General features: G+C 40.6%; 1 pseudogene; it reads right to left on the bottom strand.

Annotated features, from left to right (window-relative positions):
• Positions 1–221: 221 nt before the first annotated feature.
• Positions 222–17241, bottom strand: LOC106843561 (serine/threonine-protein kinase MARK2-like; annotated as a pseudogene).
• Positions 17242–19471: the final 2230 nt, after the last annotated feature.

Below are 19471 nucleotides of genomic sequence, written 5' to 3'. Positions count from 1 at the left end.
AGATAAGTATCTTGTGTCCGCTGCAGCAATAATGTAGGATGTTGTTTGTTTGTTTTAACTACTGTATTTAAACCCGATATATAAATTAGCAGATATCTATATTTGTGTGCGTTTGTGTGTTTATTTCTATGGCACCATCCCTCCTCCTCCACAAACATGGAAGAAAAGGCAGAGAAGAGCAGAAGACAAGAGAAGCACCCCCAGGGAAAATGGTCAGTCTCTCAAGTTTCACCCAGGTGGGTGGGGAGGGTGGGCCCTGCTTCTGGGGCCTGGCTTCTCCTCTTATTCCTGGACTGCTCCTGGCAGTCTTTTGGAGTTACTTTGAAGACTATGCTTTTGAAGAGCGTGGAGGTGCTGGATGTCTTCTTAATTTGAGCCCCATTGAGGGAACACCAAGGCAGTTTGCAGACCTCCATTCTCCCCTGCAGGAAGTCCTCTAGGCAGGTGTATAATGCACTCATAGTAGTGCATAGGAGCTCCCACCCACGGCTGTTTTCGTCCAGCACCTGGCTCCTCTCCGCACCATCTGTTGGGCTCAGTGGAGTTTATCATCTTCAAGCTCCGTGTAAAGTATAGAGAGCATAGCTTGACCTCCTGACATTCTTTCTTGATTTTATCACTCCCTCACCTACCTCTGCTGCCCACCATGTGATGTTTGCCTCACTTCAGTCTGCTTTCAACTTCATGCCAGTTTTTTTCTGGCCAACTTGAAACACAGGTGTTTGGAGATGAAGACGAAGAATCTCCCAGTGGCCAACTGCCTGCCCTGGCTATTGCCTGCAGAAGGGCCTAAGGTCACACTGTCAGGCACGTTCTACTGGTTCTGCACCTGTCCCAGCTGCCCAGATTAGAGGGAGTGTCCTTTAGAGGATATACCCTGGGGGGGGGGGAGGTGGATTTCATCTGGGGCTCCAACATGGCTGCTGGTGTTGTGGGTTGAGGGGGAAGCCACAGGGCTACACTGGGGTAATGTACGGGGGGTGGTGGCCTTCCTCTCCAGGCAGGTACTGGACTGGAAGGTCCAATGGATGTGCTGCTGGTCTCCACTCTGACTTCCAGTCCTCCTCAGCCATTGATTTCCTGTGTTGCTACTCTGACTATTCTTAGAGTAAGAATTAAAAGTGAGAACAGGCTCACTGAAACTCCGCTGCTTTGCATTGGCAGAGACTCTATGGGGTACCTTGCAAGATGGAGAAGGGGTGCAGCTCTTGGTAGGATGAGTGGAAAGCAGAGGCATGGTTCAGGGTGATGGTGTAGCCACCTAGCTAGGATCTCTTGTCGCCAGGGAGCAGATGAGTGGTCATCACTTTGCCGTACTTCTGGCTCATTAGTGAGTCCTGGATCTCTTCCCATGTATCACCCATGAACACCATTCCTCAGTCTCTCAAGGATGCTTATAGTCAAGTGGCTCAATGTAAGGCTTTAGTTCCTCCTCATGGCCCGTGTTCACCCAGGGATCCTTCATGATTTCTTCTAAAGTGCGTCTCTTACTGGGGTTGAGGATAAGGAATTTCTTGAGCAGGTTTCATGCTCCATGAACAAGTAGAAAGAAATATTGCGTATTCTGCTCAGTACCCACTCCCACAAGTCTTTGAGGTTCTGTCCGTCGAAAGGCAGGAAAACCTTGGCCCGCCTATAGAGAATGATTCCCAGGTTCTACACACCCACATGGGGCTGTTGTACTTTTGGCCCTGGAAGAGTTCTGGGGAAGCATAAGGGAGACTGTCTCAGATGGTCCCCAGCTTGTTGCCAAAGGCGAATTCATTGGTGAAGCCAAAATCTGCAATGTCAGCATCCAAAAGTAGGTTTTCTGCCTGTAGGTCCCTCTCTTCGTCAGTTTGAGCTACTATAACAAAATGCTGTAGTCTGGCTGCCTTACCACAAGCATTTATTTCTCACAGTTCTGGAGGCTAGAAATCCAAGGTCAAGGTGTCAGCAGATTCAATTTCTGTGAAAGCTGTCTTCCTGGCTTGCAGAAAACTGCCTTCTCTACTCTAGCAAGCTCTAGTCTCTCTTCCTCTCCTTATAATCATGGGGGCCCCATCCTCATGACCTCATCTAAACCTAATTCCCTCCCATGGGCCCCACCTCCAAAGACCGTCACATTGGTGGTTAGAGCATCAACATGTGAATTCGAGGGGCACACATACAATCAGTCCATAACAATCCCTAGGGATAATACACTTGGGTGACAGGACTGCACAGCAGACGCTATCTGGGGGGATTTGCCTCCGGCCTCTTTCTCTTTCTTGCTGCCGTGGGCCACGAGGTAATGGAACCGCTCTCTTCACTGGTTTACTGCATGACAAGGCAGTTTCCTCAAACACTGCAAATAATTTCACTAAGTTGGAGTGATTCAAGGCCTTCGTGATTTGGACTTTGCGAGATAGTCTATCTATGGAGATAGTCTATGGAGATAGTCTATGGAGGCTGGGGGAGTTCTGCTAAATCTTGTTAATGATCCTTAGAGTCACCTCTTTCCCAGTCAGGATGTGCAGGGCCAGCTAAACGGTGGCAAAGTTACCCTTGCCAACGGTCTTGAGATGGTAGTTGCCAACATGGTCTCCTCCTGAGCAGAGAGGGCCAAGAGGCCCCGCAGTGTGCAGGACTTACTGCTGGACTTCGAAGCAAAGTGTCCCCGGGTCAGTTTAAAATTGAGAAAAGCTGGTGAGAAGTTTGGTCCAAATCATCTCAAAAGAAAAGCAGGCTCGAAGTCCCCATGATGGTTAAACTTGACTGACCATGGAATCCCCAGATTAAATATTATTTCTTGGTGTGTCCATGAGGGTGTTTCTGGATGGGATTGGCATTTGAGTCTGTGGACTCAGGAAAGTAGATTGTTCTTTGCACTGTGGGTGGACATCAACCAACCCATTGAGGGCCTGAATAGAACAAAAGGTGGAAGAAGCAGGAAGTCACGCCTTTTTTGTGTTTTGCTGTGTGAAAGGAGACATCTCATCTCTTCTTCTCCTGCCCTTAGCCTCAGATTTACGCCATCAGCTCCTCTGGTTCTCAGGACTTTGGAGTCAGACTGGACTGAATTACAGAGGAAATAGAAATAAAAGTATGAAGGGCAGAAGTTAGAATGATTTGTGTAAGAAGAACTGTAGATTCTACATATAAAATAAGCTCATTTGGCAACATGCATTCTGCATGCCTCAAAGGATATGGGGGAAGTTGAGAAACTTCACTTTCTATCTATTGTGAAATGTGGGCCAATCACCAGAAGCAAATGAGATGGAATTTTTTCCACCAATAAAACAGTTTTAAATGTTGTTCACTTTCCTTTAGATATCATGAGGATAAAAATGACTTGATAATCCTAGAAAAAAACGTTTGAAGACTTTCATGAGTTCAAACATGTTCGTAGTATAATAAATTATTTCAGGACATCAGAAGCACAGTAGTTAAAATGCCATGCAGATGAGATCTCCACTTAATGTAGAAGAACCAGACATCACTTATCTCTCCTGAGTCTACCATCCCTGCTGTGAGCTATACAATGAGGAGGTTCGTTGTGTGTGTGGCTGTGGAGCCAGCCCTCAAAGCCCCATTCAAGCCCCATTGCTTAAGTCACACCTCATCTATTTCTCAATGAATATAAGCACTTTCAAGTTTCTTTATTCATTTGCTTCTTTGGAGATGCCTGGTATTATGTTCTTACTGCAACATTTGAATTATGATACTGTCTTTTGTGCTAGACCTAAATATGGTTATACTTTAGTTATCTTGATTCCATATATATATATTTACTCTAGGCAATGGGGAGAAGGAGTTACATGAGATCATCATGTAAGTCTCATGAGGAAGGAACTGCATGGAAGGTCATTTCAACTATAAACAATGATCATGTATTTTATTGTAATGCCTGCCATAGACCAGGTCCTTTGCGTAAACATAGCATACGTACTCCTCCCAACAACGCTGAATTCCGGATGTTATTACCATTAATTTACAGTTATACCATTAATTTCTGAGGAGTTATCAAGCAGCAGAGTGAGGCTCAGATCCTGAAGTGACTTGCAGGTCTGTGTGAGAAATTAGTGGCATTCTTGGCAGAGCTCTGAGGATGTGATACAAACACAATGGTGAAAGCTCAATAGTGAAAGCAATGAGTGGCTCTGAGACCACCAAAGGGCTCTAGGGGTTTTTAATTCTGTAGACTGGAAGGGGAACCTCAGGACCAGAGTACGAAGTGACAGTCTGGGAGTGACAACAGAGCCTCAGAACAGGAGTAGGCTGTCGGAAACCACCCAAGTTACAACTTAAAACAATTTCTTAATGTGTCTCTGACCCTCCTCCCCATTTTATGCTCTATTCTGCAGCCAAATTTATCATCCTAAAAATGCAAATCTGGTTATATAATTTCCTGGATTAAAATCCTCCTCCTAAACGTTAAAATAAAACTCAGACATTTTAAATGGCCTATAAAGGACTTAAGCTATGGTTGTCCTCTGCTGAGCTCTCCGGCCTCCCCTCATATGGTTGTCACTCAGCATCAGTGCTGGCGTTCAACCTGCACGTCATCATCAAGGTTCCCGGAACTTCCTAGGCTTTCTCTCTCCTCAAGCCTTTGAATGTGCTGTTCCTTTGGCTTAAAACAACTCTTTCCCACAAGAATTCTCCTTTCCCACTTTGCTCTGTAAACATCTACTGGCTTTATTTTCCACCTTGGATTCAGTGCTGTCTGTGACCTAGAGACTTGGAAAGGCACACTGTCTAAATGCACCAAGCAGACCCTGTATTCCTCCCATCATGGAGCTCTTCGGTGGCACCATAGTTCCATCTGTAATTGTCAGTGTCTCTATTAAACTATAGGCCATGGGAGGGCAGGCACCAGACTTTTTCTTCTCAACACTGTGATCCCGGTACCCAGCACAGAGCTCCACACACAGTAGAAGATCAATACTTGAATTGAAATTTCACACACACACAATCTTCAGGGATCATAGACATAGGAGATATTTTAGATTTGATAATCCCTCATTCTCCAGCGTGTGTAGAGAAGAACACAGCTATCCAGAAATCTCAAATAATTTGCCTTAGTTCATATATTTTATTAGCACTTACTAAGTAGAAACCTCAGTCCACAAATTCAGATGTAAAAAAAAAACCATTGTTTTAAAAGTTAATTTAATATCAACTTAAATCTAAACTTCCCTGGAATGCAGGGCACCTGAACTTGAGGGGAGGGGTGTCCCAAGATTTCTCCCCTAAAGAATATTGCCAAGTCCCTGGAGTCTTAATGTATTATTTTCAGACCACGCTTTCAGGCTCTCGTCGTCCCATCCTCCATGAGTCCTTCAAGCCAGCTAACCTGCAACTTCCTTGGTACACTTGGCTGTGATTTCTTTGGAGAAGATGAGAGCACTGGAATTTGGGGTCCTGCCTCTCATAATGTTCTATTCTGTCATCCCTTCTGAGGCCTGGCCACCTCCTCAGGATACTGCCATATAGATAATTTTAGCTTTCTCTTTTTTTTTTTTTGAGGACGATTAGCCCTGAGCTAACATCTGTTGCCAATCCTCCTCTTTTTGCCGAGGAAGACTGACCCTGAGCTAACTTCCGTACCCACCTTCCTCTCCTTAATAGGTGGGATGCCTACCACAGCATGGCTTGCCAAGTGGTGCCATGTCCGCACCCGGGATGCGAACAGGCGAACCCGGGGCCACCGAAGTGGAACGTGCGCACTTAACCACTGAGTCATCAGGCCGATCCCCCAATTTTAGCTTTTTACTTTGATTAGTTGGAACTCTTCTGGTGAAGTGAACAGACACCCAACTCATATGGCATCACATAGATAGAGAAATGAATTGGATTACAACACTGAGAAAACCAAGGTGGACAAATTCCAGGACTCAAACTGTGTCATCAGAGTCTGGTTTTCCTTCCTCCAGCTCTGGCTCTACTTTCTGTGCTTCAGTCTATTCTCTGATCAGTTCTCTATTCATTGTCTCTGACTAGCAGCATTATTTTAGCTTTAAGTCCACTAGGGAAGAGAAGGAAGAGCTCTTTCCCAGAATGACCAGAAAAATGAACTTTACTGCACCCACTTGACTTTGATCAGATCAGATTTTCCCTCCTGACCTCAATGGTTAAGGTAATATGATGTACTGAATGACCTAAACCCAGGTCCCAGACTTTACATTTGAGCTAGGATGAGACTTCACCAAAAGCATGTGGATTGTGAGTAGGAAGAATAATTTCCTGAGGAAAATGGATATAATTATTGAAAACTGGGGGAAATTAATCTGGACAGCATTAAAAAAATAATGTAGTTTTCTTATAGTTTCAAAGATCAGGTGCCAACCATTCCTTCCCTTCCTGTGTGCACGTGACACTCAATCTCTTAAGAGATGGAATCCATTTCCTCTCCCCTTGAATCAGACTGGCCTTGCCCAATAGAATGTGACTTGCCTTGCGCAAAAAATGCAGTGGAAGTTTTACTCTGCCAGTTTGGGGACAAGCCCTTAACAGGCGCAGAAGCCTTGACCTTTGTTCTCTTAGATCCTTGAGCCTCCCAGTAAAAAGTCCAGATGTCTTGATAGTGAGAGGGGCCATATGGAATTTGACAACATGTGGAGAGAGAATGAGGTGTCTCAGCTGTTGGCCATCACTAAGGCCCCAGACATGTGAAGAAGACCTTCTTGGACCTCCCAACCCAATCCAGTTGTCACCTAAATGCAGTCATCCTAGTGACTCCAGCCAACATCACATGGAGAGAAGAACCACCCAGCCAATCAGTCATGCAAAACAGTCAACCGTTGTTGTTTTAAGCCACTATATTTTGGGGTGATTGGTTACACATCACAAGGGGACTGATATGCCGATATACACCTTCACCTACTGCAGGAAAATTCCACTGAGACAAGGAAACACAGAGCCTGTCACCTGCTTAAAGGAGAAGGAGAAAATTGAAGGGACTGGGGTCATTTGTCAACCTGCCATACTTGGAAGCACTCAGATTTGTGGCTCCTAATCCAGTGCTCTTATCATTAGGATTCCCTACCATTCACATAGGTATATGCTGCTTCTAAGCATGAATTGGACAAAAAGGCTCATGAGCAATTTAGAGTCTGACAAAAGGATGAATTGGAGATGTAACAGGAAAAATAAGTCATTCAGGAAGAAAAAAACTCGACTAGTGTGGCAAACACTGTAAAATTGATTTGATTATTTGTCTAACTGCAGCAAACTGCTAAAATCATAAGCTGGTTCATCTAACTTAGAGCAAAAAAATGAGATCAAAAGACAGTCATGAAACTACAGGGCCCTCTCATCATCATTTTTCAGTTGCTTCATTGATCCCTAAATTATATGAAAATAGCTTCAAGCTGTAATAATGAATCAGTTAATCAGAATTAGAAACGTCTTATTTATCTTTTGGCTGCGGTCATGTTAAAAATTTCATTGACTGAAGAATAGCAGTTAGTTTATTAAATAATTTATGTATATATATTTCTCTCTATAAATATGCCATGTTTATTTCACAGCCAATATTACACTTTAAGATTATTTAAAGCTTGTAAAATGTTTTATTTTAAAAACAGAAGACTTCAAATTCTTGAACTTACATATATTTAAGGGTTTTTTCTTCACTTTTGAAAAGTTCTTGCTGGTTAGAATAGAGCCTCCATAGACTCCTCCATAAATAGACCTAATCTGTGAAAACCACATATTGTAAACACCCATCTCTGAACATAAAACTTAGTTCTAGTTAAGCTATAAGAAAAGCCGGCCGAGAATGGTTAAGGATTGAGAAATGGGATGGGAATGGAGAAGATGTGGAGGTATGAGGGGATGGAACAAGATAATTATAAAGGTTATTATAAACGGAGAGAGAGAGAAAGTGTACATGCTTTCCACCCTCACAAAATTATGGTACTTTTGTCCTCTTTGCTACAAATCTTATTACTTCATTATAACGTCATCCAGTCTACCTGGATAAAACTGAATGCTAACATCCTTTCAAAAGACTTATTTCCTCAACCTTTGCCAAGGCGAAGTAATAAGAAACAACAACAAAAATAAGTTAAATGTGCAGGATCAAAAACCATGGAATGAATATACCACAGTACTATTATCTTAAACAATTATCCCAATGAGCAAATCTACAGGACATGTTTGTGATAACAAGTTATATATACATCCAAAAGTGTAGGTCCAAAAGTATTAAGCATGCATATAAAAATGAATGGATGATAGTGTTGATAATAAAATGGAAGTTATACCTGATTATCAGCAAACCACCAATAAATGCCACTCCAGAATGCCATGTGAGAATTTTTCCCAATTTTATTTCCCATTTTATGACATAATAATTTCCAAGTTTTCTTTCTACTATCACCCATTTATATCATTTTTAAAAGATGAATACCTTCTCCATTCTTCTTAACTGGGTCGCTAAAATTTAACAATTATGACATTTTAATATCCAGAGATAAAGTTAGAGGTAATGTTCATGGATTGGTAACCATCGTCTTCTCCCTTCACGTCCCCATACTATAGGCATGTAGAGAGAGAAATCTCTAGACTAGGAGCAGAGTCTACTCTATTTGGGTGGGTAAATTTACAAAATGCCATTGCAAAGACTACCCAAAAATATATAATTTTTAAAACCTTTTTGCCCAGTAGTGTAGTTATTAAAGTTGTATTTTCTTTCACTGAGTCATAATATAAAAGCGATAGAAAACTCTTCATTCTATCATGTAATATTTTTTTATTGAGTTCATAATAGTTTACATCATTGTGAAATTTCAGTTGTACATTATTTCTTGTCTGTCACCACATAAGTGCTCCCCTTCCCCCCCTGTGCCCACCCCCACCCTCCTTCCCCTGGTAACCACTGAACTGTTTTCTTTATCCATGTATTTGTTTATATTCCACATATGAGTGAAATCATATGGTGTTTGTCTTTCTCAGTTTGACTTATTTTACTTAGCAGAATACCCTCCATGTCCATCCATATTGTTGCAAATGGGATGATTTTGTCTTTTTTATGGCTGAGTAGTATTCCATTGTATATATATATATATGAATATATATATATATTCCACATCTTCTTTATCTGATCGTCGGTCAATGGGCACTTGGATCGTTTCCATGTCTTAGCTACTGTCAATAGTGCTACAATGAACAGACGGGTACATATGTTACTTTGGATTGTTGATTTCAAGTTGTTTGGGTAGATACCCAGTAGTGGGATAGCTGAGTTGTATGGTATTTCTATTTTCAGTTTTTTGAGGCATCTTGATACTGTTTTCCATAGCAGTTGCACCCAGTTTGCATTCCCACCATCAGTGAATGAGGGTTCCCTCTTCTCCACATCCTCTCCAACATTTGTTGTTTTTTTGTCTTGGTAATTATTGTATCATGTAATATTAACCACATGGTGTCATATACTTAAGAAAAAAAAGAAATTAAAATGAATGGCATTTGTGATTAAAATCTTTCTTCAGCCCCTGCTCCCTGCTGCCAATATCTGAGTGCTGTCAACAAATGGACTCACCCCTGGTAAATTTAAGCTTTAGTGACAGATGGATTCTAACCCCTGCTTAGTGAATGGAGAACATCCATTTGTCTTAAGGACATCCCTCTACATGTGAAAAAGTTTCACTCTTCAAATAGTCAGCATCATTACTTTTAAAATTATTAAAGCACTATGGCTAATGCAAGCAATTACTTATTATAAGAAGGAAATGATCTATAAAATCAGTAGCTTTTTATGAAATGACCTAGGCAATTTTTATAGATCTCTTAGATAAAACTAGCAGTGGGAAAAAAATGAGGACATAAACATCCATTAAAAAATAATTAAACTATGAAAAGATAAAAACAATTATGGGATATAACTTATTTCTGATTAAAGCAGCACTATTATGAAATTAGAGCATCACCATTGGCAACCCCATCGTAGTAATAATTGGTTCCAAAGAATCAGCAGCAGCTGCTAAAACTGGGGGATAAAAGTGAGTCTGATGAGTAACAGGAAATGTACATACCTTACTCCCAAATTATCTCCCAGAATATGCTTATTTAGTACAATGGGAAAGATATCACTTTACCTGGGGAAAATGGGCAGACATTACCTTAGCAAAGTGATCAAAGTAAATATCACTAGGAACAGGACAGACTGACATCATGTGCCTCCTAATTTGAGGCACAGGGAACACCTCATACTTTTGCCATATTCCTGCCAAAAATGAATCTAATCATGTGGCAGTGTCTCATAAAAGCAAGTTTAAGGACATTTTACAAAAAAACCAGCCTATATTTTTCAAAATTATCAAGGTTATGAAAACTGAGGAGTGTTCCAGACCAAAAAAGACACAACAATTGAGAGCAATGTGTAATCAGGATTTTCTTTTGCTATAAAGGCTATTATTGGGACAATTGGCCAAATTTGAATAATGTCTACATAGATTATATCATAATGTCAATATTAATTTTTTGATTTTGATAATTGTACTTTGGTTAGTAAGAGGATCTGCTTGCTTTTTGAATGATTTACTGAATTATTTAAGAGTAAAGGGGCATCATGTCTGCCACTTACTTTCAAAAAATGAAGAAAAAATATATACGAAGAGAGAAAATTATACTCTATGTGTGTGATATAGGGGAGAAAGAAAGAGTAATAAAGCAAACGAAGGTGGTAAATGTTCACATTTCCTATAAGTCTGAAATTATGTCAAAGTCAAAGATTGAAAAAAATTTAAAGCACTATTTTTTATCATTTTTTTTCAAGCACTCTCAGTGGTTATGATCTTTTCAGATGTATTTTCAGTCCAAAGCCCAAAACTTTACAACCAAGTCCTATTTAATCAAAGAATATTACAAGAAAAATAGCTCTTATTCTCCATCCAATATTGACACTGTGTAGCGTGAATTACTGTAAGTTCTGTTTGCGTGTCCTCATGTATAAGCACACAGCAGGTTTTTATGTGCACAGTGGAAATTTAGCCAGACTATAATAAGGACAACATTAGTAATCCATATGAGGTGACGTATTTTGAAGAGCTCCTGAAAAGTTTTAATATTGATTTAATGTCAATGGATAAATAACATAGAATCTTTACACTGAAATTGTGGTAAAATTTGATTTATTAAGAAAAATGGCGACAACAACATCAACATCCCTGTTTTATGAACAAAGTGGCATTTAGAGATCTGGTCACAGTACAAAAAAGGAGGGGTCCTCAGCATTGTTCTTAATGAGCCTCCCAATTCCTTGAGGTAAAATGTACGTATGAGACATAATGAGAAGTACAAATCTGTAGAATAGTATGAAACAAATGAACTCTGCCTCATTTACACATCTTTATTAGAAAATGAAATTTTCCATGAAGGTAATATTAAAGATAATTGGTACTTGCTCCATCAAAATAAGTTTCAACCATTGTTGCTTAAAATATCTCCAGAAGACGTTGGATTTAACAGCAGATTTGGGGCTGACCATGATTACTATTTCTTGTTCTCTATAGTAATACAGAAGGTTTTGTTCCTGGGATTTTTCCTACCTTATGATATCCAATTTACCGATTCTTCCAGCTTTCCCCATTTCTGAGTGCTTTGAATGAGCTAGAGTTTGCTAATACAAACAATTGTTAGAATTGCTGATCGTGTAGAATTAGCATGCTCTGAATGTTGGTCTGCAGTCTTCTGACTCAAAATAAAATTGTGCTAGCTTTAGTGCTTATAATTTAGATAACGGAAGCATTTATAAAGTTATTTTCTGATACTTTCTCGGCTAAAGTCTTAGTTATAGATAAATTTCACGTTATTGTGATTAGCAATGCATAAAGAAATGATAAAATGTTGGTGGAATGAAAAACAGTTTTCTTTGTGGGTATGGTACTAATTAATCAACAGAATTGGCGATGAGGACTATAAAGGATATTTCTCCGAGGGGAACTTTCATCTGCATGGCAGTAAAGATTCCTATGGATTGTGAGGTAGCAAAAAGCATCTGGTTAACTTCATTATGATGTTTTGATTTCGAATAAAGAGAGAAAATACACATGGATTTCCTACCACCTTTAAGGAAGTTCAGGAAGAGATAGTAAAATTATAAAGTCCCCATATTTCAAAGCATTTCTGCTACCATATTCAATTTGTAAGTGAAAGAAGAATCTAAGAATCTTGCAGTGCCCCAAAGTTGTGGGGTGACCATTTACTACCATGCTAGTCTTGGGCAACTTATAAGTGATTGAATAAGAGACAGTGGGATACACAGATATCAGGAAAGAATGGTAAAATCAAGTTACCACTTGGAATCTTTTTTTTTTTTCCCCAGGGAAGATTAACCCTGAGCTAACATCTGCCAATCCTCCTCTTTTTTCTGAGGAAGACTGGCCCTGAGCTAATATCCGTGCCCATCTTCCTCTACTTTATATGTGCGACATCTGCCACAGCATAGCGTGCCAAGCGGTGCCATGTCGGCACCTGGGATCCGAACTGGGGAACCCCGGGCTGCAGAAGCGGAACGTGCGCACTTAACCGCTGCACCACTGGGCCAGCCCCCTCCACTTGGAATGTTTAAAGAGGAGATTTTATAGAGAAGGTGCAGTGAGGTACACAAAGGATGGATTAGTATATAAAGTTCAGATGTCATGACTTACCCCAATAATGCTTGATACATGTGTTCATGTGTGCCAACAAGACAACGAACACCTACCAAGTGACTTTACATGGGTTTTTTCATTTCTTTATCCTGATTTCAAGATGAGAAAAGTGAAGCAAGACTTAACTTGCCCACATTTACATAGCTGGTCAAGCCCCAAGCAAAAGCTCCAAACAGCTGCCACACGGAAATGCTTCTCTGACCTGTCCACACCAACACGGAGCTTGGCCTTCTATCTCAGCACTTTCTAATCTTCCTGCCACTCACCTGCCACCCCTTTTGCCTGCTTATTTCTTCGGTTCATCCAGTCACCCTAAAGCTTAACGTAGCTCTTCTAGCTCTGATCTTCTGGTTCCTTGCCCAAGTGAGTTTATACGCAGCTTGAGGCTCCTCAGGAGAACTACTTGCACGCAGCCTGGCATGTGAGGCCCTGTCCCGTCTTCACAGCCAGCTCTGTGCCCGGCTTGCCTGGGCCTGTGAGTGACACATGCTGTCATTACCATTCAATTTCCACTTGATGAAATTAGGTAACTAGGACAGATACTTGTGAAAGGACAATCGGCAGTGTGATTTCTTTTAAGTAAAACTTTTCTTTGCAAGGACTCATGCATTGTGTTTGGGTGCCGGCTGTCTTTCAGAGAGTTGGTATTAGGCTAATTAAAAATTGACCATTCATTCATTCCATGAATATAAATCGTGCACTTACTGGTACCTCTTAGGCATCCTGTCCTAGAGGCTGTCGATGTAACAGTAAACAGTATAGGCAAAGTCCCTGCCTTTTTCTAATGGGAATAGTGGTGGATGGATAGATAGACAGATAATAGATACTAAGAGAGAGAGAGATGAGATAAATAGAGAGACAGATGAGTGGACATCAGGTGTTGTTGACTGGTCTAAAGAGGCCTCAAGCAGGCTGAGGACAACAGAAAGTATCAGGGGCAGGGTTGCCATTTATGTAATGCAGTCAGGAAGCATTCTCTGATAAGCTGACATTGAAGCAGAGATCTGAAGAATGCAAAGGAGAAACACACATGGGAATCGCCAAGAATGATATGTTAAGGCCAAGGGCACATCAGATGCAAAGACCAGCACTTGGAGATTCGATTTTAAATTAACTGTCTTGTTACAGATTTCACAGTAAAGCAAATTCTCTCTACTAATAACCAACAAAACCTGGGTACCAACAGCACCAGTAAGTGCCATTTTTCCCACTTTGTGATTACATGGTATGGCTCCACAGCATGACAAAGTACATCTACAGCATAATTACAGAGAGCTTCCTCCATCTCTTTAATATCAAAGGAGAAACTTTACGTGAAGTATATTTCATTCCTAATAGAAAAGGAAATAAAAAACCTTAAAGGAAAAATCCAATTCACTTAACCATCGGCTCTCAAATGGTTGTAGTTGAAAACGCATCTCCACCAGGGGTCAGTCTAACCACAGGAATGCACTGTTGATCTTGAAAGTAAACTGGTCTTGATTCTTTACAAAATATCGTTTTCATGAAATGTGACTTAAATCTCTTTCTTTCTTGTTTTCCAAAAGCTTAGTTGAAATGCTAAGGCTTTGCAAACGCTGTGTTGTTTTTGTTATTGTAGTTCGGTCTTGGTGATAAATTCTGCCTGCAGGGTGGCTCCCCATCCTGGTTTGTCATTTGTGCTTAGCAAGGACTTTTTTTTTTTAATATAGAAGTCTGACCAACACAGAGTTCTGATTCAGAAGGTGTTGGAAGCTAAATTTTTAACAAGTTTCTTGGCAGTTTTGCTACAAGTATATCTTGCCTTCAGAAAGAGCAATTTTAAGATTTTGTATATAAATTCTCTGAAAAGAGAGGTAAGTGATGGTAGCTTAAGAATATAAACATATAGTGAATGGGCAGAACAATATATTATAATGACTTTATCTCCCCCTTTCGCCCTCAAAAAAATTGCTTTTACCTGGCAAGAAGTAAATACTTTATCCTCTCTTAAATTGACATATATACAAACATAGGTATTTTGTCTACACATTAGAAATCAAAAAGAGTAATTTAGAGTTTGTGTTCCTATCTAAATTAGAATCATAATAGTGATTATTTGTTGATTGTATACGGTATGCTAGCGTGGTGTTGGCCACTTTTTCTTCCTTTCCTCATTTAATCCTTAAAATAACTCCATAAGGTAGACACTATTTTTCACACTTCAGCTTAGGATACTGTAGCTCAATGATGTTAAGTTAATCTCTTGCACCAAACAACTAGAAAGTGGCAATCTGGAATCCAAGCAGATCTACGACTGAAAAACCCTTGTTCTTTTCACTAAAACAGCCGTGCCATCTCCAGACTTTAACCTTTTAACACTTCTCAGTGTGTCTTTCTCTAAGCCTTGGTGGAGAAATTAAAGAGGCCGTATTTATTACTCACAATGTGAATCTCTGAAATACTTTTCCCTGAGAAAGAATTAATAGACATCAGATACAGATTCTGTAACTTTAAGCAAAGGCCTAAATCCAGACTTTCAAATATGCTCATTTATTTATTTCCATTGACGCAAGCTCAATTTTTACCACCTTTGAGATTTCAGCCCTGAAGTGTAAATGATCACAGTACTGAGTCTATAGAGAAAGAGTTGGGTTCAAGACTGGGCTAAGTTAGACCTAAGCCAGTTTTGAGTCATTAGATAGATTCTTGTCTAGTTAGGACAGGCCCATCAGTTGAAGTTCCTTGGTACCACCAAGCAGTGGGTTGAAAATAGCTAGGAAATACCAGTGTAAGGCTCTCTAGAGTTTGTCGCCCAGATTTTCCCACTCCCATCATGGTATCTCTTATTCCTTTCCTTGGTGACAATTCTCCTTGCTCCCCACTTCTTATTTCGCTGCTGTCCTCTCTGAGTCTGGCTTTAGTCTACAGTCTGTGCACTGAGTGTTCTACTCTACTCCACCCACTCCTGCAGGTGGCAGATCCCCTCAGTCTTGTCCAGTTATGATGTGGCTGGGAGCTTTCCCATATGCTGCAGAGTGTATGGGTATTTCTCTCCTTGAGATGGAAATCTAGGGACAGGGTGTTTTATCTGTGTTAATCGTGGAACTAAGCTCTGTAGCTACATTAAGACACTTCTTCAAACTCTCAGAGAAGAGCTAAAGAAGTCACACTCTGCAGCTCACCTCCACAAGGCACTCAGGAGGTGTAGGCCTGTTACTTGTATTTCCCTCCTCCCTTGCTATAGCATCTGCTTCCCTCCCTATTCTCCTTGGGGCTGTTCTCTTCATAGCTTGGCTAAAGAGTGGGAAGCAGTCGCTGCAGCCCCCCACTCTCTATGAAAGTCAGCCCACTGACCTTTTGGTAATAAGGGCTTTACTGCTAATTGATTCTTTTCACAGAGTACCTATTCTTTGAGATCTTCCATTTGGAGAGAGTAGGAGCTTGATGGGCCATTCTAGGATCTAGTGGAAGAGTTGGGTTGAGAGTGGCCATGGGGCAAGTCTACACAGTACACCAGTGGTACTCAAAGTGTGACCCAGGAACCCCTGACATCATTTCCAAATTTTTCACATGAAAACACCATGGTATTATTTGCCTTTTTCTCTCTCATTCTTTTACAAGCTTCCCAGAGGGCTCATGATATGTGATGTCACAATAGATTGAATTCAAAAGCAGATATGGGAATCCTATAATCATTTTCTATTAAGCCATTCATTAGAGAGATTTCAAAAATGTTAAACAACGCCACTCTTCTCACCGAATTTTTTGTATTGGCAAATATAGTTATTTTTCATAGAAAATATTTTATTTGTGTTAACTTGCAATGGGTTTATTAGTGTTTTTGTTTTTAAATAAATTAAGAAAAAATTTTAATTCTGTTTTAATTTCTATTACTATAAATATCAATAAATACAACCCTCATAAACACAAGCTCTTTGAGGCCCTCAATAACTCTTAATAATATGAAAGACCTTAAGACCAAGGCCGTTAGCCCATGAGCCCTGCTACTGTAGACCAGGAGGTCAAAGATCACCTAAAAGAGAGAAAATAGGGAAAAAATAAGAGTCAAGAATTAAACTTACAGTCAAACAAACTATTGATCCAGGAGAACCAGCCTGAAATAAAATAAGATTAGTCAAAAGTCAGCAACCAAAGACAGGTTGAGCTAGGAGAAAAATCAAACTAACTTCCCTGAAAATGAAGAGTCATGGGATAACTGTGCTCTCACTGGCAGGTGGATAGGGAGCTACCAAGTTCTGGGAAACAATGTCTAGAATTACCAATATGAAATGTCTATACCCTAGAGAAGCTTACAGTCTTGTGGGGGAACACTGCATTTAATTCTATGTGAGCTTTACAGTCATGAATTAAAGTGAAACTAGTTATAGTCTAGTTATGTGAAATTTTTTTCCAATAACATTCAAACGCGTAGATGGAGGCAAAGAAAATGTTGGGTTGAGGTGTTTCCAGGACGGAGAGAGGAAAAATAGAATTGAAGATGTGTGCATGTCAGTTTGGGCTGCCATAGTAAAATACCATAGACGGGGTGGCTTACGAACAGCAGACATTCGTTTCTCAGAGTTGTGAAGCCTGGAAAGTCCAAGATCAAGGCACCAGCAGACTTGGTGTCTGGTGAGGGTCCACTTCCTGGTTCATACATGGCTGTCTTCTCACTGTGTCCTCACATGGCGAAAAGGGCAAGGGAGCTCTCGGGGGTGACTTTAACAAGGGCGCTAATTTCACAACCTATCACCTCCTAGAGGCGCCACTTCCAAATACCATCACACTGGGGACTAGAGTTCAACGTAAGAATTTTGGGAGATCCAAAACATCAATCTGTAGCAATAAGTGAGCAATGATAACGATGAGACATTAAATTTAGGCTGAGTTAAAAGGGAAGTGAAGGTAGCAGATGATCAGTTGGATAGTTAAAAAAACAAACAAAAAAAACAGTGAATTAGACCTCTTGAAGAAGGCAAGAATTGTTGCAGTCTGGGTAGTAGAATGGGTGAGCTATAAAAACAGGACCAGGTAGTCAGAACATCAGATACTTGATATAGAGATTTTAGAGGTTGCGTAGGTTTGGTTGTTGTAAGACATCCTTGCCTGAGTTTCTCCATATTCCTACATGGTCAAGATCTTCTGAGCAAGGGAAATTGACATACCATAAAGATAGAGAATGTCTCCTCTCCCCTAGAGACAACTGCTCACATTTTATGGATAATAAAGTTAAAGACAGCTTTCTTGCTTCCCCCAGAGTCAATTGCTCCCATTCCAGTGTAAAGACCTTCCCATCTTCCCCCAAGAGAGGATTTGTTTACATTCCAGAATACGAGATAAAGTCTCTCTCTCTTTCTCTAGATGGGAGGATGGGAAGATATGCCAGCAGTTCCAATAGAATCTCTGGGTTTCACAATTTCAGAGTTTCTCTCTTGTGATGCAAACCCTTTTAGACACGGATACATCTGACTCTTGCCATGTCTCCCCATGGGGAATTGGGGGACAGATGTTCTATGAATACTTAAAAGGTCCTTTCCATGATCCAGAGGTTTCATGTTTCTGTACACACACACACACACACACACACATTTTACCAGAGTTGTGCAGACAAGTAGAACCAATAGGATATAGAGAGAGATAGAGAAAGAGATTTGTTATGATAGATTGGCTCACACGCTTATGGAGGTCAAGCACTCCCATAAACTGCCTTCTGCAAGCTGGGGGCCAAGGAAACCCAGTGGTATGTATATTCCTAGTCCCAACCTGAAGGTCTGAGAATCAGAGGAGCTAATAGTGTACATTCCAGTCAGAGTCTGAAGGCCCAAGAACCAGGAGCACTGATGTCCGAGGGCAGGAGAAGATGAGTGTCTCAGTTCAAGCAGAGAGAGCCAATTTGCCCTTCCTCTGCCTTTTTGTTATATTAAAGCCCTCCATGGATTGGAGGATGCCCACCTACACTGGTGAGGAAGGATCTTCTTTACTCAGTCTACTGAGCCAAATGCTAGTCTCTTCCAGAAACACCCTCACAGGCACACCCAGAAATAATATTTTAGCAGCTTTCTGGGCATCGTTTAGCCCAGTCAAGTTGACATGGAAAATGAACCATCACACATATGTATATAACACTGTGGCAGGCCAGCTTGTTAGTTTGCAGATGGGGTAACGTATTAGACCCTTCAGAATTCCCATCTTAACTCTGATGATTCCAGGACTCATGGAATGCTAAGCTGAGAGCAACAGAGCAAAAGGTCAGAGATGAAGGTGATGGCCTGAGAGGTCTGACTGCTGGACGGGTCATCCAGAAGGATGCTGACCTCTTTGATTATAGAAGCAGGGCTAAAGAGGAAGATTTTGGGTCAGGAGCTAATGTCTTCAACTAATTAGGGAACTGAGAGGAAGACTGACATATACAAGCTAGACCCTCATATACATAGAGGGCAAAATCTTCAAAAAAGCTGGCATTTTCACTCACATCACTTTCTCTTCTGAGAGACCATGACCTCAGAAAGTCAGGGGTGCCAACATATTCATCTCTGTTTCTATATCACTAAGATTCTCAGGATAGGGATGGGGAGAGGGAAAAAAGGAGAAAAGGAAGACACACAGAGGGGAAGGGTGCTGAGTGGGGGCTGATATGAACCTGGGAGCCGATGGGTCAGTGGAGAACTTGCAGTCATTTCAACGACATGAAATAAATTAGTCCTCCATTTTGTTTATTTAAAAACCAGGGAGATAGAATGAAAGCATTTTATGCTTCATTGTATTCTTAGAAGTCCATTCGTTTCATTGAGACATTTATAAAATAATGAAATTTTTGACGTGACCGTCATATCACACACACGAAAACCTTACTTCACAGAATGGGATTTAAATCTCAGACGGCTAAAATG

This window comes from Equus asinus, chromosome 27, assembly GCF_041296235.1.
Source record: "Equus asinus isolate D_3611 breed Donkey chromosome 27, EquAss-T2T_v2, whole genome shotgun sequence".
Taxonomy (NCBI): domain Eukaryota; kingdom Metazoa; phylum Chordata; class Mammalia; order Perissodactyla; family Equidae; genus Equus; species Equus asinus.
The sequence above is the reverse complement of the archived record's forward strand: the minus strand, read 5'-3'. Positions and strand labels throughout refer to the sequence as shown.